The 26,370-nt window shown below is 40.2% G+C and overlaps 1 long non-coding RNA gene across 1 annotated transcript; it reads left to right on the top strand.

Moving 5' to 3' along the window:
• Nucleotides 1–115: 115 nt before the first annotated feature.
• LOC148800829 (uncharacterized) lies at nucleotides 116–22,742 on the top strand. The gene is made up of 3 exons (XR_016085242.1): nucleotides 116–255; nucleotides 396–512; nucleotides 22,606–22,742. It is a non-coding gene; the product is annotated as an uncharacterized LOC148800829 (long non-coding RNA).
• Nucleotides 22,743–26,370: the final 3,628 nt, after the last annotated feature.

Below are 26,370 nucleotides of genomic sequence, written 5' to 3'. Positions count from 1 at the left end.
TTTGTATGATTTTCTTATGCAGTGGTTCTATGACCCTCAGTGTCAGCACTAGTTTATTTATTTTTTTCCCATTCTTTTAGTTATTTGATACTTAGTTACCAAAAGTGTTGTTTGATTCTCTTTTTGACGTGTGTCCTTTACTTTGATTCTTTGTCTTCTGTTGAAAATCCTTTTGATAATGGAGGTTTCATCTTTGGTTTTGCTTGTGCATCACCCAATTGTAGCAAAGAAACATGCTCTTTATGACTCGTTGGGGTAAGACCTCTACTCCCTCTATGTCTAATATTTATTATCAAGAATCTTATTTTACTGAACCTGAGCTATATCCTTCGCATCAGCACAAAAGGTGTAACAAAAGCAACTGGTTTATTTGTTTTACTTCCTTTTTGTTACAGAAGGCCAGATAGTTGAAGCAGAGGTTTGTGCTATGCTTCTGGCTAAATAGAGGGAGCAGAGGTTTGTGCTAGGCCAGATATATGGTAATCCGGAATTACCATATATCCATTTCACAGGTATGGCAAATATGTCCTTGTAAGTTGGTATTATATATTTAATAATAATGTCTTTTACTTTATGTATGCCACCATACCATATATTACTATTATCTTTTTAAGGATACCATGCTATATATTGTTTCCCTATCAATTTGAAACTCCCATGAAATTTCTTCTAGTTCTGGGCTTTAGAAATATGATAGTATCATTCACAAATAATTCTTAATTGTCACCATGTGATGCACTATTTGCAATGTTTTCAACTTGCCGTTGACCCAGTCGGTCGAACCGTCACCCGGTCAGGATTCTGGGTCCGGTTCAGTCAAGACCCATCAGACGGTAAAAAATCGTTGATTTGGTCAAGAACCGTTCGACCTGGCCAGTTGGACCATTGACCCGTTCGACTTGGTGACCGGGTTGCGGGTTGCACACAATACATGCAAACTTTCGGAGGCCATAGCTTTGCACTCCAATGTCCGATTGGGGTGATTTTTTTTTTTTCGATTTTGGGTAACATTTCGAGATCTATGTGTCCCAAGGCTCTTATGCTTGCTATTTTCGTGAAAAACCCCTTTTTTGGCCTCAAATTGCAATTTTTAATATTTTTATAAATAAAAAATTAAAAACTGAGTTAAAAAACATATATTAAATATAAAATAATACGTATAGCATATTTACAATGTATTTATACATTATTTATTGTTAAAATATATATTTATACACACACATATATATATATATATACATATATGCACATATATGGAAGTATCATTTTTCTCTCCCTTTTTCCAACAAGAAACCTCAAGTATCATTTTTTGGCTGATTAGGCCTGGCCCATTAAGTTTGACTCAAGGGGACTTAAAAAGGAAGTCATGTGATCACTTAAGTGATCACGTGACTACAACAAGATGTCGAAAGTTGGGGGACCAATGCTTGGGTGTATCATCGTCCCAAACCGAAGTTGTAACGGCGCTTTCTTCCTCCAAACACAATTCTCCAGAAGCAGGCTCGATGAGGTGATCACTTAAGTGATCACGTGACTACAACAAGATGTCAAAAGTTGGGGGACCAATGCTTGGGTGTATCATCGTCCCAAACCGAAGTTGTAACGGCGTTTTCTTCCTCCAAACACAATTCTCCAGAAGCAGGCTCGATGAGAAGTTCTAGTTTGGGGCTTGCTTGGGTGCCGAGACTGGTTTCCTACTCTACCAGTCCAGAGAAGCTAAATCCAAGGTACAACCGTACAATAGAACAAAGAACAGGGATGAAACAATAGATTCAGGTGGATAAGTTTAGAGGACAGTACGGAAGGAGAGAAATCTGAAGGTTTTTGCTTTAGAAGTGTTCAAAGTAAGTGCCACTCTCGACTTGGGGAAGAAGCGGAAGATGGATTGAGACTATTGTTTGATGATGATCTTTTTACTACACTTCATTGACTCTCAATCCAGCCTGACAAAGAGGAAGGAAGATTAGGCTCCACTTCGGGGGAAGTAAAATCTAAGACAAAGAACAATGGAGATTTGTGTTCAGAACAAGACTAAATACAGGGTATTAGCAGGGGCTGTAAAGTCAACCCAGAACCTCTTAGTAGAGCTATAAACTGCCCTGTTCCCACGGCTAACTATCTAGAGGGTGGTTCTGAAAGTAGCACCTATGACTTTAGCCCAATGATTGGGGTTAAGGGGTTGCCAAATCCTTCGGTAAATCCTACCCGTTTACAAAAGTCTCTTTTGAACCCGAAATTTGTTGCTACTAATGTTTCTTCTAGTCCTGTGTATGTTGTGCCTACGGGGGAGACTAGCCCAACCTTGCAGTCTGCCAATCAGAATAATCAAATGTAGGAAACAGAGGTGATTGGAGATTTGTTTTCAGAAATTGTAGACATGGAGATCAGGGATAGAATTTGGGACTTGATTATGGAACTGTTTAGAATTCAGGTGGAGGAAGAGATGGCTGAACAGATTGAAAGGGATGAGGAGGGTGACACTCCTTATCCTATTGTTGAGAAGGAAGTAAAGGGTGATGGCAGATTAAATGTAGAAGCTGGCTCAAGAAAACAAAAGGGGAAAACAAAGAAAAAGGGTTCCAATAGAAAGAAAGAGGGGAAAGAGAAGCTAGAGGAGCCTAGGTCTAAAGGAGCTGATGTAAAAAAGAAGAGAAAGAAAAAGTTAAGTGAGGTGGAAAGGCTAAAATGTGAGGTGGATTATGATAAAGGGAGTGTTGGAAAAAAGAGAAGAAGTGGTGAGTGGTTTGTTTGTTTAGGGGGTATTTTGCCGTGGTCTCCATGAAATTGATAAGCTGGAATTTAAGAGGGTTAGGAAGCTCAAGAAAAAAAGGAGGTTGATTAGGGATCTATTGAGAAGAGAAAAGCCAGATATTGTGTTGATTCAAGAATCTAAGTTGTCTGAGTTAGATAGGAATTGGGTAAGGAGTATATGGTCAGCGAGAGACATAAGTTGGGCATACACACAATCTTGGGCAGCTTCAGGGGGAATTATAACTTTATGGAAAAATGCAGAGATGGAGTGTACTGAGGAGTTAATTGAGAAGTATTCAGTGTCCATTAAGTTGAAGAGGAGGATGGATGATTGGCTTAGTTTCTAAGGTACATCAGGTATGATGTTGGCTCAGGGAATTTAATTCGGTTCCAGGAAGACACTTGGCTTGGTGACTGGCCTTTAAAGGAGGTGTTTCCTTCTTTGTATTCTATTTCTTTGTATAAAAATAAGGTCATTTCAAATTTTTTGGTTCTTCCTTCTTTGCCTTTGAGTCTTAATTGGGATCTTGGATTTCGAAGGGGTTTGAGGGATGAGGAAGCAACTTGTCTGTCAAAGCTTCTCCTTCTTTTTGATAGTGTTTGCTTAGAGCTTCCTTGTCCAGATAGAGGAATTTGGTTCCCAAGCTCTAAAGGTTCCTTTTCTTCTATGGTAAATGGAGTAGCAAGAGATTTTTTTCTTGTCCAGATAGAGGAATTTTTCAATTATGGTAAATGGAGTAGCAAGAGATTTTTTTTCTTGCCAAAAGGGGCCTTAGACAAGGAGATCCTCTATCCCCCTTCCTTTTTACTCTAGTAACTGATGTGTTGAGTGAATTGATCATAAGGGCAAATGCCAACAATATGGTTAGAGGCTGGAGAGTTGGAAGGGATGAAGTGGTGGTTACACACCTATAATTTGCAGATGATATTATTTTGTTTTGTGAAGGGAAAACAAAAGAACTTATGAACCTAAAAAGGATAGTCCATAAATTTGAAAGGATCTCCAACCTTAAGATTAATTGGGGCAAGAGTTGTGTGGTAGGAGTAAATTTAGGGAGTGAAGAGGTGATTCAGCTAGCTGGACTATTGGGGTGTGAAGTAGGGGATTGGCCATTACAATATTTGGGACTACCATTGGGAGGAAATCCTAATATAGATAGTTTCTGGTATCCAATGATTGAGAGATTTACAAAGAGACTTGCGAATTGGAAGAGAAACTACATTTCTTTGGGAGATAGGATAACCGTAATAGACTTGTTCGGGCTTGCCTCGAGGGTTGTGGTACAAAGGCGACTCATAGAATCAAGAATGCAATATGTTTTACATCACATTAGCTACTTGAAGCAATGCAATTAAGGAAAAAATGAGATTGTGGGTTGTACATGCTTGAAAATGCTTTATATGTTTGCTTTTATTTTTAATTTTAGATAATTGGTTTTTTAAAACATTTATTTTAAAATTTATGTTTATATTTTTTATTAACATTATGTTTAATATTTTTTTGCATTTTTTTATTTTTTACCTTTTTTTTGTAGTTTTGTGCCTTTCTTAAAAAGGTGCGTGCCTCAGGCGCAAATTGGCCCTTGCTCTTTTTTTGCACCTTGTGCTTTTAAAACACTGGATATTCCACATAGCAGCATGAACGATTGCTTTCCAGAAACAGCTTCCTCTCTTGCCTGAAATCATCTTTAGCCCTTGCCAAGAGTTGATAAACTCTATAACAGAATTAGGGGGAGTCCTGCTGAACTTGCTTCCAGCTGAGGAATCGAGAAAGAACTGCCAAAGATTTCTGGCCACCACACAATTAAAAAATAGGTGATCGATAGATTCACCATCCTTGTAACACATCAGACAGATAGTAGGAGAGATAGAACGATGGCCTTGAAACTTATTTTGGAGGCTGTAACAAGTATTCAGCTTTAAGCAAGAAGCCTCCCAAATCATGAAAGAAACTCTAGGGGGGGGACTGTGGGGAGCCAAATCTTTTTGCCCGGAAAAGGAGAGGGGGGTGGGTTGGTGGTTAGGTGTTGAAATAAGATTGTCTTCAGTGGAGTGAGAGATGAACACTTCTGAGAGTAAGGAGGTGATTTTGGAAAGTTCAGCCTCTTAGATCTCTGCGAAAATTGAGGTTACAGGAAAGGCCCTCTGAATCTCTTATCAAGGTTATAGAAATGAGAGCATGCTTATCACACACTAGCCTCAAGAGAGAGGGGAAGGCTTTGCAGAAGGGAGTGCTTCCCCACCAAAGGTCTGTCCAGAATTTAATAGTATTTCAATCTAATATTTATTAGGATTCAATCAACACCATGTTGGTGTATTCTGTTGTGAACCCTCAGAGACTTCAAAACCTGCAATCCGAGGATTCTCTAGTGTGGAAAGGGAACAGAAATGGGATGTTTTCAGTTAAGGGGAGGTTTTGAAACCCTCTACAATGCCGGGCCATTTGGGGAACAGTGGCTCCCTCTAAAGTAAAGTTTTTTGTATGGGGTGCAGCGTTAGAGAAATGTCTCACCAAAGAGATGTTGGTTAGAAAAGGTTTTAACTGCAGTGACCTGAGGCGTAGCTTCTGTTGTGGGGATACAGAATCAGTAAACCATCTGTTTTTATATTGCAACTTTGCCTCGCAGATCTGGAGCCACTTCTTAAGTAGTCTGAGGTTAAGCTGGTGTATGCCAGATTGAGTTAAAGCCTGCCTGGAGGCTTGGCAGATCCGAGGGATGGCTAAGAAAAGAAAGATTTGATGGTCTTCTATTCCCTTAGCAATTCTGTGGGTGGTTTGGACAGAAAGGAACAGCAGGGTCTTTGATCTTAAAACCTCTACTGAAGCTGAAGTCATCAATTCGGCTTTAGGTTGTGTTAGAAGTTGGTTTATACATACTGAATTTCAAGGTTACTTCTGATTGTAATTTTTCGAGGATGGCCTTTTTTTGAGGTCCTTCTGTTTTGGTGTGTACAGCTTCTCATTGTACAAAGGACCTTTTACATCAATACAATTATATTTTACCTTTGCTCAAAAAGAAAAAAAAGCTTAAAAATTTTGTCCAATCTACACATTCTTATTCTTTCACCCTTTCTTTTCTTCTGCTCAATTTTCTCAGTTTTCTTTTTTTCTTCCTTTTCTTCTCAATAATATGCTGATTTTCTATGGCTAATATGAAGTTAATCATTTTTGTGAAGATTGTAGATAATTACTAGTAAAAGATGGTTGCTGGATGCTATTAAACCTAGGGAATTTCCTTAGGATTCATGATTTTTATTAAAAAAAATCCATCACCTGTTAAGCATTGAGGTGGACTAGTATCGAAGGCACTACCTAGAGTAACTTCAGACCATTGGCCGATTGCAGTATACAAGATCTAAGAGGCTGGGTCTAACTCCATTCAGATTTGAAAACATGTAGTAGGCCATTTGAGCTTTATTCAAAAAATAAAAGAGTGGTGGGAAGAGGAAAGGCCTAGAGTACACCAGAAAAGAATGAGAGATTCCATAGGAAGTTACAAGGGCTGAAAACAAAAATCAAAGAATGGAATGAATTGCATTTTGGAATGGTGTTGTTAGAGTAGTTTGAGAGTTGTTTGTGCTGTTAGAGTCATCTCTGCTGTTAGTTCTAGGATGCTGTCAGCTTGTTTCTTGCTTTTTCTTATTGTTTTTTATTAGGGTGTGCCACCAGGGGCAAGTATGTAATTTCTGCCTTATATTTTTTTCTCATTATTATAAATAGAGAGCTAGGTGCTGCCAGCCTGAGTTTTGGCTCCCAAACAGCCTTTCTCTCTTCTTCTCTCTTCTCGTGTTATTCTCTCCTTTCTAGAAGAAAACATGGTATTAGAGCATATTCCTGGGCTATAGGAGGATTTGTTTTTCTCAGAATCACATCTCCTCTCATCCAGATCTCTGATTTCTTGAATTATGAAGTGAAAGAAACCCAATTGGACTGATCAGAACAATCTGATTGTGTTTTCTCCAGGTTCTTCCTTGGTTGTAACACCAAGGAAACCCTAGTTGGTGACAGCCAATACTGTGAAGGCTGTATTTTTGTTATGTTTACCTTTGTACAGGGGCTGTATGGCTCCCTTATGACATGTATGTGCTGTCTTTTTTTGGTCTATGTCTTGTGTGGCCTAAAGATGATTGGAGATTGAATTTTTGGATCTGTTAGTTGCTGGTAGTGGTGTCTCAGCAATGGTGTTCCATTCTAGGGGGCAGATTGGTGTGTGTTTTGTGCCCTACTTGTATTTTGGGTGGTAGAAATAGGGTGGAGACATATTTCTGTGTGCATCAGTGGTTCTTTTTGAGTTGTAGAACCTGCTTAATATGGCAACTGATAATTCAGCTTCATTTGGGGTTACATCAACCTGTGGTACAGTTGGTATGGGTGCTGAGAATATGTTTTTCCCGATGCAAATTACCCCTTTGAATGGTCTGAACCATCTAGAGTGGGGCATAGTTTTTAAGGCACCAAGGCGAGGCTAGGCGACAGGGGGCCGCCGCCTTGTCGCCTAGTCGCCTAGGCAATGGATTTTTTTTTTAAGTAAAACCATATATCCTAGGGTAGTTCCCTAGGTTCCATAACCATCTTTCCTTAATAGTTATCCATAATTTTCATAAGAGAAGTATAAATTTCATGTTTTTAGAAAATCAACATTTTATGAGAAAAAGAACAAAGGAAGGAAAATTCAAAAAATATAGGGGCCGAACCCCTACTTTTGTTATAGGAAAAGAAGAAAGAAAAGGTGGAAGAAGAAGATATGTAAGAAGAAAATGTGTTGATTAGACAAAATTTTAAGTTCTTCCCTTGCTTATTGGTTCAGATTCTGAAATCTTTGAGGATTCAATCAAGGATCAAAACTTCAATACAATATGCCCCGTATCGGGTGTATTGTATTGTATCGTTTTAAGTACTGATACACCTCTGCTGATACATAGAGGTGTATCGATACTTTGAACCATGGGTTATGGTTCAATACAGCAGTTAGCAATGTTTCTGTTGATTAAACCCTAAAAAATAAGAAAATAATAAAATGAAATTAGTACATAAACACATAAAATGAGTATTCTAGTTTAATAATGCCAAAAAATTTAAAATATAAAAGTATTTTATAACATAGTGCACAAAACTACTTGGTGATTGGGCGAGGCGAGCCTCCAAGGGCACCTTGTCGCCTAGGTGTCGCTTTGACAACTATGGAGTGGGCCAAAGGTGTGAAACTGTATGTTACATCTAGGGGAAAAGCTGGATACAAAAATGGGAGAGTGAATGAACCTAAAAGTGGGACAAGGAGAATAGTATGGTGATGTCTTGGCTTCTTGTAGCCATGGAACCAGATGTAAAGAAGAATTTTATATGGGCAGAGACTACAAGTGAGATATGGGAACAAACTAGAACAACCTACTTTGAGCAAAGACACTATGCTAAGATTTATTAGTTACAGGCTGAGTCCTCAACCTGTAAATAAGGTGATCGTAGTTTGACAACATATTATTCAACCCTTACCTCTGTTTGGAAGGAGCTGGATTACTATCAGACTATAGAATGGAAGCACAATGATGATGCCAAAGCTTATAAGAAGTTGGTCTCTTAGCAGCGGGTCTTTGCTTTCTTGTTGGGATTGAACCAAGTGTATGAGCCTCTAAGAGTTTGGATTTTGGGAAGTTGTGAGTTGCCTTCAGTTCAAGAGGTGTATGCCTTGGTCCAGTTTGAGGAAAGTAGACGGAATGTAATGGTTACAAGTGAGGGGGAGCAGCAGGTATCTTTAGCTGCAGCAGGTGGTACTAATGTGGGAAAGAAGAGTGATGCCAAGAAAGTTGATGGAAAGGACAAGTTGTGGTGTACTCATTGTTGGCGTTCAAGACATACTCGTGACACATGTTGGGAGCTTTTTGGGAAACCAAAGTGGGCTATAAAAAAGGAAGTGCAAGGTAAGATGCAAGGTTAGAAGAAGTACATTGCAATAAATATGGAAGCTCAAGATTCTTAGTCTGCGGGAGTGTCTACTGGTGCTACATGGGAACATTCCACAGGTTTTGACCCCAAGGAGGATATCATTAACTCCTTCTGTAATCATTTGGAATCATATGGTAGGGCTTTATGTCAGATGGACTACTTAGTTACTAGTACCCCTTTTACTTCATTTGTGTCTACATCAAGTAATGTGGCCTTTGTCTTCCATGTTTCCATTGCCATTGATTCCCCCTGGATTATTGGCTCAGGGTCCTTTAACTACATGACCGGTAAGCCAAATCTCTTCTAGTCTTGCAGCCTTTTGTCTGGGAGAGATAAAGTGAGGCTTGCAGATGTATCATTCTTGTCCATATGTGACAGTGGGGTGTAAATGGGTATTACAATGAAACATAAGGCGGATGAAATGGTAGAAAGATACAAAGCAAGGCTGGTAGAAAAAGGGTGCACTCAGGTTTATAGTATTGATTATGATGAGACATTTGACCTAGTACAAAGATGAATTCAATTCAGTTTCTTATTCTAAGTAATAAAATTTGATGTTGTTGCTGATAAAAAAAAAAAAATATGAATTCAATTCAGATTCTGTTATCATTGGGTGCAAATCTTGACTGCGAAAGTCTCTCTATGGCCTAAAACAATCTCCTAGAGCATGGTTCAATAAGTTTCATATGGCAGTTCAGAAGGTAGGGTTCAAACAATGCCAGTTTGATCACTCTCTTTGTTAAGAGGTGTCAAGAATAGGTTGCAGTGTTGATAGTGTATGTGGACGATATCGTCATTACAGGAAACTAGAGCTCTGAAATACAAAAGTTGAAGGAGTTCTTGGCTTCCCAATTTGAGGTGAAGGATCTGGGTCCTCTAAAGTAATTTTTTGGGGTTGAGATTGTCCGCTCAAATGGGGTATCTTCATCTCTCAGAGGAAGTACATTCTAGATCTGTACAAGATACAAGCAAGCTGGGTGCAAATCCAGCGGAAACCCCCTATGGATGTTGATCATAAATTGGGTGATTGTGATGGTGAACCTTTGAAAGATGTGAAACAATTTCAAAGACTAGTTGGAAGATTGCTTTACTTGTCTATTACATGTCTGGTCATAGCTTATCCAGTTGGAGTTCTAAGTCAATTCATGCATTCCCCTAAGACACCACATATGGAGGTTGTAGAAAGAATTCTTAGGTACTTAAAAAAAATATCCAGGAACTGGTTTGCTATTCAATAAGCACAACCATTTGAAAGTAGAAGTCTATACAGATGTCGATTGGGTAGGTGTTGTGGATGATAAGAAATCTACGAGTGTGTACTACACATTTGTGGGAGGAAATCTAGTGACATGGAGGAGTAGAAAACAAAATGTAGTTGCAAGGTGTAGTGATGAAGCTGAGTATAGGGCTATGGAACATGGGGTGATTGAAGCACTTTGGTTGAAGAATTTACTATGGGAGCTTGGGTTCCCTGTTAGCAGCCATATGTCTCTCTATTGTGATAACAAGGCAGCTATAAACATTGCTACTAACCCTGTCTTACACGACAAGACAAAGCACATTGAAGTGGACACACACTTTATAAGAGAGAAATTGGAAAAGGATGAAATCTGCATTCTGTATGTCAACTCCAAGGAGCAGCTGGCTGATGTTCTCACAAAAGGACTTCCATACTTTGCGATAGAATAAGCTATGTGACCAGTTGGGCATGATAGATATATTCAGCCCAACTTGAGGGGGAGTGTTAGAATAGTTTGAGAGTTATTTCTGCTGTTAGTTCCAGGATGTTGTCGGTTGGTTTCTTTCTTTTCTTATAGTTTTTTATTAGGGTGTGCCGCCAAGTATGTAATTTCTGCCTTTTATTTTAATCTCATTATTATAGATAGAGATCTAGGCGTTGCCAACCTAAGTTTTTGGCTCCCAAACAGCCTTTCTCTCTTCTTCTCTCCTTTCTAGAAGAAAACAGATGGGATGCTAGTAAGTGGTTGTGGTGCTTTCCCTTGGAGAATGATAGGTTGTGGCACAAAGTGATTTCAAGTATTAATGAGCTCTCAAGGAATGGACAGGATGCTAGTGTTCTGCAAAGGGCTAATCAAGCAACACCTTGGGAAGCAGTGCATGGTATTCTCCCTCAATTTCTTGAGCATATTAGGTATGATTTGTCTTTTGGTAATAGGATTAGATTCTGGGAAGATGTGTGGGTCGGGGAGTTTCCCTTGAAAGATGTGTTCCCTTTGTATGCTCTCTCAAGCCTTAAAGAGAAACCTGTGTTTGATTTCATTGGGGGTTCCTTCTTCTGGGGTGGGATGGAATTTGGGGTTATTGAGAAACCTTAGAGAGTTTGAAATTGCATCAGTATCAAGACTGTTGAATATATTGGATAACATGGTCTTTGATGATTCTGTGGGTGATAATCAGGTGTGGTCCCCCAAACTGTCAGGGTTGTTTACTTGTAAATCCTTCTTTTCTTCCCTAGTAACTGCCTTTTCTTCCTTATCCTTTCTTCTTTTTTTTTGGTAGTTAAAGAGAGCTTCTATTAATGCCATCAAAAAGGAAAACAGGGAAGGATTCATTCCCCAACTCCCACAGAGCACGCTTGGCTAGACAATCAGCCAAGGAATTGCATGATCTCTGAACATACTGAAATCGAAAGACCTCAAAAGAGGTTACAAAGACTTTAATATCCTGCAAGAAAGCATTTAAAGGGGAGAAGAAAACCAATGAAGGTGAGTTGATAGTGGCACGAATATCATTCACCACTTCCAACGAGTCTGATTAAAAAATCACCTTCACTTGACCAAAGATTGAAGCTTCCATACAACCCAACTGTAAAGCCATAGCTTCCGCCGTCTTCACCGAGGCATAGAGACATTTTGAAATTCTTTGAGCCAAGATGCAACCTGCTGAGCCTCTTATGATACAAGCAAAGCCAGAATAGTTGCTACGAGGTGAAAAACTTGCATCCACTTTTATCTTCAGCCAGCCTAGGGGAGGAGGAGTCCAAGTTTGTCGCTGCTCAGAAGTTGTAGACTTGTAGTTAAAGATGTAGGAACTGATTGGCTAGGGATGGTCGATCGTAACTCTAAGATAAACTTTTCGAAACTACTTGTTCTGGGGTGGTAATTGATCCATTGAAAACCAAACCATTGTGAGCCTTCCATATTTCCCAGTAGAAAATTGAGAAAGCCTAAATCCAATGTGGGACATTTGACATTCCATGTTGCTGAGCTAAGAGGTCAACAAACAGACGAACTCTGGTCACACTGCTAGGTTGCTAGCAAACTAGATAGCCCTAGCAAAATTACATTTGAGCAGAACATGGATTATTGATTCCTCCTCTCTACATCTAGGACACACAGACGAACTCCCGAGTCCTTTCTTTGCCAATAGTTAATGAACTGCCAGAGCAATTGAGATAGCTCGCCACATAAAGTTTTTTTTTTTTGGTGGAGTTTGAATAGTCTAGACCTTCTTCCAAGCTATAGCTGGCATCCGAGGATACTTGTGTATAGTAGAGGGTTCAGTATGAAAGTGCATTTGAGAGAAAATTTTTGCAATAAAATACCCATTCTTGACAGAGTGTCCTTTCATGTGAAAGAAGTATGGTGTGCTCCTATCCCCCCAAAAGTCAAGTGCCTTCTATTTGGAAGCATATCATGTGTTTGCCGAACTGAACCTGTTGAGAGAGCTGAGAAGAAGAAGAAGAGGAAGAAGAAGAGAGGAGAGTCTGATGTGTTCGAATGGGCACTGTTCATCAGCCGACACTGTTCACTAATATAAGAGCAATACATAATTTACATGAAAGGACCAGGATGCCCTTGATTAGTGATGGGACACCCAGTCTAATAAAACACAAGATACAATTAGGCCCAGTTACTAAGGCCCATTAACTAGAGACTCTAATACCCAGCCCAGACAAGAGAATAACAACATATCAGCCGAACCAACACTCCCCCTCAAGCTAAGCATGGATGTCAATCATGTTTAGTTTGCCTAGTAAGTCCAAAAATTTCACTGTGGTTAGCCCTTTAGTTAAAACATCTGCAATTTGCATCTCTGAGGGAGTGTAAGGAATGCAGAGTTCTCCTGTGACTATTCTTTCTCTAACAAAATGGCGGTCTATCTCAATATGTTTTGTTCTATCATGTTGCACTGGGTTATTTGCAATGTTGATAGCAGCCTTGTTGTCGCAGTACAACTTGAGAGGACACTCAGTCTTCACTCCCAGTTCGCCAAGAAGAATTTTAAGCCACAACAGTTCCGCAACACCATGAGCCATAGCTCGATATTCTGCCTCTGCACTAGACCTTGCAACAACATTCTGTTTTTTACTTCTCCATGTAACTAGATTTCCCCCAACAAAAGTGCAGTAACCTGAAGTCGACTTTCTATCACCCATAGAACCAGCCCAATCTGCATCAGTATATCCTTCAACTTCAATTCTATTGTTTTTTCTGAACAGAATCCCTTTCCCAGGGCAAGACTTCAAATATTTGAGAATTCTATCTACAACCTTCATGTGAGGAATTTTGGGATTGTGCATAAACTGGCTGACAACATGAACGGCATAAGCAATGTCGGGACGAGTGAGGGACAAGTAAATTAACATCCCCACTAACTTTTGGTATCTCTCCTTATCAGGGTAGTCCTCTCCCACTGACTTTTGTAGACCATGATTCGGTTCTATTGGAGTATCTGTTGGCCTGCACCCCAACATGCCTGTCTCTTGTAGAAGGTCAAGGATGTATTTCCGTTGACATATATAGATGCCCTCTTTGGATCTAGCAACTTCAATCCCTAGGAAGTACCTCAGTTGACCCAGGTCTTTGATTTCAAATTTAGCAGCTAGGACCTCCTTCAGTCTGTTGATTTCCTCCTTATCATCCCCAGTAATTACCATATCATCTACATAGACGATAAGAGTAGTAAGTTTTCCATTCTTCTTTATAAGTGGAGTATGATCTGCCCCGCTTTGAGTATAACCACCTTTCTTCATGGCTTCACATAGCTTCTCAAACCAGGCACGAGGGGACTATTTAAAGCCATATAGTGCCTTTCTCAGTCTACACACTTTTCTGCCAAATTCATAACCCGGTGGAGGATCCATGAATACCTCCTCATGTAGATCACCATTAAAAAAGCATTCTTCACATCCAATTGATGAAGCTCCCACGAGAAGTTTGCAGCTAATGAGAGTAGGACTCTGATAGTGTTGAGTTTTGCTACGGGAGCAATGTTTCTTTGTAGTCAACTCCTTCCTTTTGAGTAAACCCCTTTGCCACGAGTCTAGCCTTGTATCTTTCAATGGACCCATCCTCCCTATGCTTCACGGTGAACACCCACTTGCATCCAACAGTACCTTTCCCTTCCGGTAGATCTACTAGTTCCCAAGTCCCTGCTTTCATCAAGGCCTTCATTTTTTCATTCATAGCCTCTTTCCACCTTGGGTCAGACACAGCCTCAGAGTACCTAGTAGGAACATGCACAAAAGAGAGAGTAGACACAAAAGAACAATAACTAGGGGACAAGTGTGAGTAAGACACAAAATCCGCAATAGGGTATCTGATAGTACAAGAACGAGTAGATTTATGAAGTGCAATTGGAAGATCCAAGTAAGAGGAATTGATAGGATTACCTTGAGTTACTGAGACAAGTTGATCCGAGTCCAATTGGTTGCTGTCATGAGTTGGAGGACTCTTCTTCCTTCTATTGTAGGTAACTCTGATATCTTTCTGCTGCCTGTTGGAGCCTTTAGTAACATTTTCCACACCACTAGTAGTAGCTGGGCCAATGGGAGCCTCACTAGATTCACCTGGAATACCACAACTAGGAGAATCAAGAGGAGAAGATGGAAGATCCGAGGCAGAGAGGGGGCACAAAGAAATGGGGAATAGAAGAATCAACCAGAGGGTCCTCTTCCATCCTACTAGTCTCCCCCTGAAGAGGATCCAAGGAAGATTGAAAGTAGGATTGAGACTCAAAGAACACCACATCTTTTGTGACATATCTTTTCTTGGTGACTGGATCATAACACTTGTATCCCTTCTGAGTAGGAGAATAACCCAAGAAGATTCCCTTTGTAGCTCGAGGATCCAGTTTTGTCTTCTTTGGATCCCTGACATGTATGTAACATATACACCCAAAGACCCTCGGTGGAAGAGAAAAAACAGGGAGATGAGGGCAAAGAACCGAAAATGGAGTCTTCATTCCCAAGACCTTAGATGGCATTTGGTTTATCAGATATGATGCAGTGAGGATTGCCTGAGACCAATAGCCTTTTGGAACCTTGTGCTGAAATAATAAAGCTCGTGCAGTCTCCAATAATTGTCTATTCTTGCGCTCAACAACCCCATTCTGTTGGGGGGTACTAGCACAAGATGACTGGTGAATCATTCCCGCATCCTCCATAAACAAGTTTAAGGATCTTTCGAAATATTCAACAACATTATCTGACCTGAATTGCTTGATTTTCTTGCCAAATTGTGTTTCAATCATTTTGCAAAATGCCATGGTTACCCGCAGCATTTCATCTCGTGTCTTTAATAAGTAGATCCATGTGCATCGAGAATAGTGGTCAATAAAACTGAAATGTCGATAGCCATCCACAAAAACAATGGGAGAGGGACCCCAAACATCAGAATGCACTAAGTCAAAAGGTGCTTGAATTTCATTACTAGAAGTTGAGTACACAGTTCTACACTGTTTTGATAATTGACAGACTTCACAGACTAACTTTTGACTTGACACACCTTGAAACAATTCCAGAAACAACATTTCCAATGACGAGAACTATAAATGACCTAGTCTAGCATGCCACAGGTGCAGCTTAGATAATGACTCCACATTAGATTGACCACTAGTAGTAGATGTTTGAAGGGCTGAACTGATGTTTGCATCCAGGTAGTAGAGGCCTCCACGCTCATGACCGCTCCCAATTGTTCTCTTCGTCAAACTGTCCTGAAAAACACAATGGGTAGGAAAAAAGGTTATGCTACAATTCAAGTTCTTGGTAAGTTTTGAAACAGATAAAAGATTTGAAGAGAGATTGGGAACATGTAAGACAGATTTGAGGGAGATGTCCTTGCTTAGGTCAACCACTCCTTTCCCAGATATGGTAGAGAGGGAACCATCAACAACCTTCATCTTGTCTTGACCAGACATTAAATGATAGGAAGAGAATAAGGAAGACATGTGAGTCATGTGGTCAGTTGCACCGGAATCAATAATCCAGGAGGCTGGATCAATGGAACTAGTTGTACTAAAGGCTGAAACAATACTTGATCTGGCAAGGGAGGTGGAAGCAAGAGAATTTGTCCTTAAGGGGGTCAGTGCCCGACTAAGTACCTCTACCTCATCAGCTATGAAATCCATAGGCCCATGTCCTTGGGAACTAGTAGTCTGTCCCGAAGAAGAGGAAGCAACTGTGGATGAGTGTTTGGAACCTCCATCGCTGTGACTTGCTGCCAGGTTCCCACTTGCCGAATGGCCCTTCTGGTGCTTCTTCTCTTTCCTCAATGCTGCTGGTTTCAAATGAGGGTAGAGAACCCAACAGTTCTCTTTCACATGTTTTTCTCCCCCACAGTGAGTACACCTCAAGTGTCTCTTGTCAGAGAACTTGTTCCCCCTTTGGCTTGTAGAAATGAGAGCTGAATGTTCTATAGACTGCTTTACTGGTTTAGTCTGGGCATCAACTTGCATCTCCTTTCTTCTCACCTCTTCATTTCTCACAAGATAGTAGACATAGGCATCTCATCTCTTCCCAAAATTTGGGACCTTATGTTCTCATATACCGGATCTAGGCCAACCAAAATTTTGAATGCTCTACCCTCTTCAACTTGTTTGTCGTGTTTCTCCTTATCTCTGGCATTCTCCCAGTCTATGATGAGGTGGTGATCCAGCTCTTCCCACAATCCTTATAATGTAGCAAAGTATGTAGCAACACTCATGTCTCCCTGCTTCAGGGCAGCAATATCTTGATTCAGTCTATAGATTCGGGTATTATTCTTTTTTTGCCCATAGGTCTTGGACACCTTCTCCCATATCTTGGCAGCTGTGGAGAAGTGTTGAACCGTCCTAGCTACCCTGGGAGTCATTGAAGCAAGCAGCCAGGACATGACTGTAGCATTCTCTCTTCTCCAAACAGCATATTCAGCACTCCCTATTTCGGGTTCTTTCTTCTGCCTGTCCAAATAGCCTGTAAGATCCCGGGATGTGATAAAGTGCATGGCCAAAACAGATCATTCCCTAAAGTTGTATTCATCAAGTAACACACTTGTTATCTGTAGGCTGTGCAAATTAGGGTTCTCCAGATTAGGAGACCTCCCACTAGTCCTAATATCTCTAAAAGAAACTTCTCCAGATATGGAAGACATCTTCTCCAACTTGCAAGAGTACCAAAACTGTCACACAGGTTATGTGAAACCTCTTCAGACTTCTGGACCTTGCAGCACTGTAATCTCATACCTGAGGGTCTGTTTTAGGGCTGTAATACCCTTCCCACTCTGCTGTACTGCTCCACTCATTGCTGTCGCAAGCTGCCACTTACAGTTGAAGTGCCGAGCCAAAAAAAAAAACTCTGCTGTGTTTGGCAACTGTTGCCGCAACCCTGACCTAGCTGTTGTGGCTTCTACCACACACCAATCACTGCTATCGCAGGTTAACCTTCACCCACGAACTGCTCTAGGACTGCTGAAATCAGTCCTCTCTTCTAGATCTGTTTTACACAGATCTCACTTAGCCGAATGGCTACACCTTGCTCTATGTATCTCTTAGGGCATCAGCTACTGGGACTAACTCCCCTTGGGCCCTACAACCAAGGGAAACCCTAGGTATAGGTTCTGCTGTGTTCTACGACCAGACCTAGGGTTTCTTTGCAGTACCAAGATAGAGAGAGAAGTGCGAGACAGCTGCTGTAACCAGGCGAGAGAGGTGTTCTATGACCAGACCTAGAGCTCTGATACCATGTTTGCCGAACTGAACCTGTTGAGAGAGCTGAGAAGAAGAAGAAGAGAGGAGAGTCAGATGTGTTCGAATGGGCACTGTTCATCAGCCGGCCCTGTTCACTAATATAAGAGCAATACATAATTTACATGGAAGGACCAGGATGCCCCTGATTAGTGATGGGACACCCAGTCTAATAAAACACAAGATACAATTAGGCCCAATTACTAAGGCCCATTAACTAGAGACTCTAATACCTAGCCCAGACAAGAGAATAACAACATATCAGCCGAACCAACATCATGGATGCATCAGTACATGTGACCTGTTGCAAAAGAAGAGACCAAAGTGGTCCTTGTCTCCCAACTAGTGCATTTTGTGTAAGTCGAATGGTGAAACTGCTTACCACCTATTAATCTCTTGCTCTTTTGTTTGCTGTTAGGAATGATTTTCCTCTCTTTTTGGTTGCAAGTGAATCCCTCCTATTTGTTTGGAAAGACTCTTTAGCCCATCTTTTGAGCGGCACAAAGAAGAGAAGTAGAATATTGTGGAAGTGTGCAATGGCAGCGGTAGTGTGGACAGTTTGGGAGGAAAGGAACTTAAAAATATTTCGGGATAGAGAAAGAAATAAGGAGGAAATTATTCAGATTTTTCAGTGGATGAATTCTTCAAAAATTGGGGCTCGATAGCTCTTCTAGAAAACAAAATCTCACTGAGGTATGTCTTCTCCAATTGATTGGTGGATGAAACTTAATTTTGATAGAAGCAGCTTGGGCAATCTGGGCCCATCTGGAATTGGAGGAGTGATTTGAAATGTAGGTGGGAATATTTGTGGTCTGTTTTTGGGACCAATTGATAGGGTGATTCATTGAGACCAAAATTCATGGCTGATGAGAATTGTTTGGGTTATGGTTGAGCTGGCCCCGGGTGTCACGTGTCACCTCCGCGGCCACCTTATGACTTCAGCCACGTTGGGACCACGTCAGATGGATAAGCGCAACCAAGATAGGAGAATGTCATACGGATAAGGAGGACAACTCCATCGTGGATTAGGTCTTATCCCAAAGACCTCGGCGGACAACCTCATCCCGACAACCCCGGAAACCTCATCCGAACAGGACACGGATCTTTGGCTATAAAAAGGTAACTCCTGCTCAAGGTAAGGGACTTTTGACTCTTCAGCACCCATATTGTTATTCTGCCTTTGCTTGGACCAGCACTTTGTTCTCAATTGCTCCGCCCGATCACCCATTCTCCTCACTGACTTGAGCGTCGGAGTACCTACCTGGGGAACAACTCCTCAGGCCTCTAACCACTTTCTTGGTTTCAGATTTTGTTGCGCGGCTTCGTCCTTCCACCTCGACTTCGTCCAATTGGCAGGATTATTTGAGTGCGACCTCGGTTTGGGACACCTCGGGTTGAACAACATCAAGAATCACAAGGCTGATTGTAGAAGGGGACTCAAAGATAATCATTGGTTGGTTGAAAAGTGGAGAAGGGGTGTTATGACAATTTAGAAATGAATTTAGGCAGTTCAAGTTACTATCAAGATAGATGGTCATTCATGTAAGATGGGTTAGAAGGTCTGCTAATGGCTTTGCGGATGGATTAGCTAAGCAAGGCGTACATGGACATCATTTGTTTTGGGCTCAATGTTAATAGGGTGGTGGAATGTTTTGTTGTAAAGGGTTTTGCCTCTAACAACCTCTTGTTGTAATCCCTATTTCATTAAATTTTAATAAAATTTTATTTTGCTGACAAAAAGAATGAATTGCATTTTGGAAGACTAGAAGAGAGCAAACAAGAGGTTTATGATCAGATTGAGGAGCTGGATAACAAGGAGGTGCAAGGATTAATTGGGGAAAGAGACAGAGATTTAAGATGGTTTTTGAAGAAGAAATTGGAGGATGCCTTATTGAAAGAAGAAATCAGTTGGAGGCAAAAATGAGGAATAGACGGCTTAAAGAGGGAGATAGAAATACAAAGTTTTTTCATGTTGAGCCCAATGGAAAAAGAAGGAAGAACTTTGTATCCAAGTTAGAGATTGATGTGGAGGTTGTCACTCAATCAGGAGAAATTGCAAGGGATTTTGTGGACCATTTTAAATCTATTTTTAGAAAGCTCATTGATGAAAGGATTTGGGTTGATGGGTTGGAGTGGCCCTCTCATCATTCATGTATGGATGTAATTAAGGATGGGTTGCAACTTCAAGTGAATGGCTTTGCATCTTATAGAATTTCTCTCGAAATGGATCTGATAAAAAAATATCTTATCCATCGGAGTAAAAATGATATCAAAGACTCGAAGGATAAGCTAACCTTTGTGGAGAACCAAATCCTTCACATTGAGCACACCACTCATTAGGATAATGAGCACTTGAAGTCTCTCTATGCTCAACATGAGGAGATTTTCAATCAGCTTGAAAGTTTTTGGAGACAAAAATCTTGTTAGCTTTGGTTGTAATTAGGAGATAAAAATACCAATTATTTTCATAAAAGCACCATCTTTAGGCAAAAGAAAATTCTATTGATTGGGTGAAAATGATCAAGTAAATTGGGTGTTCAATCATAAAGATATAGCTCAAGTGTTCATTTCTTACTTCGTTGAGCTCTTTTCCTCTCAAACTGATAATACCTCGCCTCAAGTGGATCACCTTTTTACTATTGTCATTTATGAGGAAGACAATTTGATGTTCTTGGCAATCCCTACTGATGAAAAAGTTGAAACAATCCCTTTTAGCATCAGGAGCCTCAAATCCCTTGGTCCTGATGGTTTTCTAAGGAGATGGTACAACTTGCTAAGGAGTTTTTTCTCAATAAAAAACTGCTCCAAAGATTGAACCACACATTTATCTGTCTAATTCGATAAAAGGGGACTGTGCTAATGTACAAGATTACAGGCCCATCAGTCTTTGTAATGTTTTGTATAAAATTCCAGCAAAAATTATTGCCACTAGACTCCATACCCTTTTGAACAAATGTATTGCTCCCACCCAATCTGCTTTTGTCCTTAGTAGACAGATGATAGACAATGCCATCATTATTCATGAGATGTGTCACTTTCTTAAACATCATAAAAGGTGTTCTGGCTATGTAGCCCTAAAGCTTGATATGTCCAAAGCTTATGATAGACTGGAGTGGTCCTATCTTTCAGCAGTCCTTTAAGCCCTAGGGTTTTCTCTTGACTTTTGCATCATTATTAAAAAATGTATTTCTATTGTCTCCTTTTCAGTGCTTATTAATGGTTCTCCTGAAGGCATTTCTCCCCATCTTGCAGTTTACGGCAAGGCAACCCCCTCTCTCCTTATCTTTTTATTTTAGCCATGGAAGGCTTCTATTAGGCTTTATTTAAAGCTGAATTTTGAAGGACAAATCTGTGGTATCCAAGTTTCCTCTACAGCTCCTTCCATTTCTCATTTGTTATTTGCTGATGATATGCTTTTTCTTAGGGCTCATAGAGAAGAATTTGGATAATTTCAAAACCATTCTCCACCATTTCCACTCCATCTCAGGTAGCTCATTAACTTCGAGAAGTCGGGGTTATTTTCAGCAAAAATATCCATCCCTGCCACCAGCTAATGATGCCAACTTAAGATTCAAAATTTGAATCCCCATTCTAAATATCTTGGAATTCCTCTTGGCTGGAGAAAAAAAACAAACATAACTCCCTTAGTTTTTTGTTAGACAATATCAAGGCTAAGCTGAATAAATGGAAAACTTCTGCTATCAGTCAAATTGGTAAACGGACTCTAGTCCAATCTGCTCTTCAATCTGTGCCTGTTCTATATGAATGTTGTTAAGTTTCCTCAAAAATCTATTTCTCAAATTGACAAATGCGCGAGGGATTTTTGGTGGTCTGGTTCAGCTAACAAGTCTCACCCTTTCCACTGGTGTTCTTGGACTAAATTAACCCAACCAAAATCTTGTGGGGGACTGGGTCTCGAAGTCATGAAAACCATTAATCTGGTCCTTCTCAAGAAACTTGCTTGGCAATTCATTAAGGAGCAGAATAAACTGTGGGCTCAGTTGTCAAGATTCAAATATTTGGAAAATAAGGTCATTTTCCTTATCACATCAAATTCAATGCTTCCCCTTTTTGGAAATCTATTGGTCCACTTCTGCAACAGTTGATGCTGGAAGTAGGCTTTCTAGTAACTCTCCTATCTGTGAATCTCATTGATCAAGTCCCTTGGAGAAGGCATTTTAACAGTTTTAGTCTGCCTGCTCAACCCGTACATCATCAGCTCCAGGAACTTACTCTCTTCTTTGATTGTGTACAATCAATGGGATGAAGCTTTAATCCAAGAACATTTCACCTCCAACGAAGTGTCTTGTATTCTGCAAACCCCATCTTTCCAGATCACACTTCTGTTAGCTGGGTTTAGCTAAAGCATCCTACAGGGCAACTCTCGACTAAACATGCCTACATGGATCTTCAACATCATACCTTTCAGGCCATCTTCCCCATTCAAAAAACTTTGTTTTAAATGGACCTGGAAACTTCCCCTTCCTCGATACCAACTCTTTATGTGGAGATTAGTCAATGAGTTTCTACCTGTTAAAGAACACCTTGTTAAAGAACACCTTTTTCATACTAATTCGGATACTAAATGTACTCTTTTTGTGGACAAGGGAATGAATCTATCAATCATCTATTTTTCTACTGCCCCTTTTGCTCATTCTTAACTTTATGTTGGTATGCGTTGGCTGTCTATTATATTTGGTTTGCAAGGAAAGAAAAGACCTTTCGTAGCATTTCTATTCAATGGATTGTAGCTAGAATCAATTCTCTCTTTCAATCTACTATCCAGCCGTTGTCTACTGATACCGTGTCTCCCCCTGACCCCTCTACACTCTTTACTTTAGCTATCCATAACAATACTGCTGCTCTTATTTTTACTGATACTGGTTTAATTTCTTCTCAAGCTTGTTCTTTTGGAGGCATTTTCTTATCTACTTCTGTGTCTTGTCTAGGTGTTTTTGGCAGTAGATCGGCAGGTTTGGGGTCTATGGAGTGACTAGGGAGGGTGAACTTCTTGCCATTTTGAAGGGAGTATTTTTGCTTCTCAATTCACCGAGGGTCATATTGTCATCTGTTCTGACTCCTGGAACCTTCTTGATGCCTTAGGAGATAGATTTTCTTTGCCTTGGTCTTGCTTGTGGCTTTTGATGGAGATAAAGTCTATCTTAAAAAATGAAGATCAATTCCCTCTTTGCCTTGGTCTTGCCTGGAACCTTCATGGTCTTGCCTGCTTTACATGACTCGTGTATAATTCGTTTTCTTTTGATCATTATCCAGCTTGACTATCAAATGTTATGGACTTTGTAAAGGCTCAGTAGTAATAAAGAAATAAAAGTAATTAAAATGCTAAATTTAAATATTATGATAAATTAATAGTACATTAAATAATTTATCTATAAACTGAATTTATATTATACATGATGTAAACGTAGATACCCAAAAACCTATATAAATATTATTTCTCTTTTTCCTGACTAAGAAATAGTTATCCCTATGTTATATAGCCAAGGATCGAAGTATCCATTACACCTGATAGCACGAACATGTGCATCGGGTGTTTTGATACGTAGAAAACACTTTTATTTTTAGTTTTTTGGCTCTGATTTTCACAGGGAGGTCGGTTTTATGGGCACTTAACACTTAAAAAAACTAAGTTTCTATAAAAGCCTTAAAAAGGTGTTTCGTTCGAGATCAAATCAGCCCCCCACAACGTCCCATATCACATCCCCGCTGTGTATTGGTAACATCTCCCAATGATAATATCAGAGATGATTTCATCATTGGGAGGTGTTCCCAATACAGGGCAGAGATGTGCCGTGGGACATTGTGAGGGGTTAATTTGAACTCTTTCGTTCAGCTGCTGATATGATAAGGGCATATTGTATTGAAATTTTGAACCTTGTATATAGTAACATGAATGCAAATCCCCTCTAAAGCTATCAACGGGTTGGGTTTATTTTGTGTCAGAATATACCTGGTCCGGACCTTATAAATAAATATGCAAAACCAGTTTCAAACTAGACTCTAGTGTTTCTCATTACAAAACCAGAACTACCCCAGTTATTGATCAGGACAGTCAGGTCTAGTAAGGTGTCAACCAGCTGGTTGGTAAGATCTCCTACTGGTGGTAGTGGAGATTTGAGATCGAATCCTACCTGTACCTGTGTTGGGGGATGGGCTACCTCTTGTGTTGCCCATCAAATGGTATAAAAAGGAAAAAGGACAATCAGGTTTGACTTGATAGGAGTTAATTATAATTAGGGAGAAAGACGGTTCAGCCTAGGGTCAGAATTTTTAGGCCCAAAGTACAGTTGGGGTGGGTGCCAGTTCGGAATTGATGCCAATTCAGGTGGGCATTGGTGTATAAAGTGGGGGTTTTGACCTTTTGAATATTTATAGCTCTGCAGTGGAAATCAGAAAACTGTATTGGGCCTGTCTGTACTTTTTCGTTATAATTATGGACATTTTTTTAACCTGTAATTTAACAATAAGCCTATTTATTTTTAAATTGACATATTTAGATATCACAATATGATAATGCTACAATATATCATGAGAAATGCCATGGGAGTGTTAGACAGTTTATGTATGCCCTTAGCTTCAATCTGATTTGATGTACTTGTTATTTAGTGGAAATAAATAAAGTGCATGTTTTGATTCATGTTGTTTGGTTTAATTCTGTGCAAAACCCTAAAACTGGACATTTATAGAGATTCATGTTAGTTTTAAATGTTCATAGCCGTTGGATAAGTCTTGGGAGATTTATCCTACCAAGGCTGATGCTGGTGTGCCACCAAGTGTTGGGATGGCCTGTCTCAGCCACCAGGGTAAGACCCGAGGCACATGCAGTATGGGATTACCTGAATCTTTGAATTGGACCAGATTTCCAGTCTTGCCTTGGACCTTGGAGATAGATGGGCAAAATTGGAAAGTTACACCTGACCCTAGACTCGATTATGACACTACACTATGTGTTGGATTAGGCTGCCTTTGATATGCCAATCAGTGAGATCCTTAGCGGGGATCAAAACCTGAGTATGTTGGGGCAGTTTGAGAATTCATCTGAGTGGGTGGTCATAGTGACAGAATCAGCCACTTTGTCGGACAAAGGGTAATGATCGGGAATGCACTCTCTCTGATGGAAACCAAACTGCTGGCAGTTGATTTCAATCGTTGGAATTTTGTTTTGCAAAATTAATATACTTATATTATATGTACGGTTTCAAAAATGTTTGCAAATGGTTTTAATTCCCGGGATCCATGTGAGAGGGAGGTGCGGCACTGTTCCTTGCAGTCGAGGGAGAGGTCCTCTCTTGTCGGGCAGTGCTTGATCATTAAGGGCTGAGAGGTTAAGTGTAAGACCATTTAGGATAATACCTGATGGGCTAATCTTGTACCTGCCCACAGTCCCTGGGTTTTTATAAGATGGCTTGGCCTAGGGACCACTTAATGTAAGTGTTGGGCCCATGGGGTCCATGTGATGGACTCAAGGGGTTCATTGAGCTTTTCAGTGAATTCGGCTGGGCTTTGTATTAAAGGCTGGGCCGAACCCATGTGGCTGGTGTGTAGATCAATGCTTGGGTCCCACGCCATACAAAGAAGCCCAACTGGGCAGCAGATTGGAAACTAATTAAACACTGAATACTTAATGGGCCAAAAGCCCATTTCGAACTGGGCTGATATGATCACCCAAAAGATGGGGCGAATATGAGATTAATGTTAGTGAAAAGGATGAGGCTTTTAACCTTATCCACTCTGGGAGACCAAATTCAAATCAGATTTGAATCTGGTAACCTCCTGATAAGATCAGGAGTAAGCTAACTCTATCTGCAGAAAGGATTAAGATTATCCCCTATCCAAATACTAATTTGGATTGGGATAACTCCTAATTTAGGAGGTTTCTTAATCAAGAAGAAATGAGGGGAAAAACAAGAGATTTCGAACCAAGGAAAATCGCAAGAAAGGTTCCTGCGAATAGAGATCAGATCTCATACTCTCCAGAAAAGGAGAAAAAGCAGTTCAGCTTTTTCGGTTTTGGTTCTCTCCTATCGCCGCCATCTGCCATTGCAAGATTGGATCTTTGCAGAAAAGAAAGTAAAGAAATCTGTTCTTGACATCAGTTTTGCAAGAAAGACTGAAAAGGTTACAGTGTTTAGTCCTTCCAGAGGATTCTTGTGAATGATCTAGTGTGTAGGACGCACCCTGCTGGTTCTGTTCCATCCACAGCTGTGTCATCTTCAGCAGGAACAGATCTTAGAGCATTCTTTGGGCGTGAACACCAACTTTGGGAGATACTGCTTCTCCGGATCAGGTATATTCCTCCCATTTACCTTTTGGTACAGATCTGGTTTGATTATGGTTCAAGTAGGATCCTTGAATAATATATATTCTAAATTTAGGGAATATGATTCCCAGTTGGGAGAAGGTAGGAAATTTTTGAAATTCGCCCACCCATTCCGCAACCTTTATGGCGTCCATTGGATGGATCTTACCATTCTTTCAGTGGTATCAGAGCCATAGGTTCGAATCTTGAACCAAAAGAAAATCAGATCTGACCCTGCGCAGATGGATAGAAGGTGTTCTTTCAAGATTTGCGCAGATTGTTTTCTTTATTTCAAGAAATTGTTTCTTGTTAAGGGCGATTGATCTGAAATTAATTTTTATTAAATCCAAAATTTATTTAGAATTGTTCTTTATTTATTTTGATTTAATGGACT

This window comes from Nelumbo nucifera, chromosome 4 (genome assembly GCF_055504915.1).
Source record: "Nelumbo nucifera cultivar China Antique chromosome 4, China Antique-T2T, whole genome shotgun sequence".
Lineage (NCBI taxonomy): Eukaryota > Viridiplantae > Streptophyta > Magnoliopsida > Proteales > Nelumbonaceae > Nelumbo > Nelumbo nucifera.
Note: the sequence above shows the minus strand (reverse complement) of the source record. Positions and strands in the feature narration are given on the sequence as shown.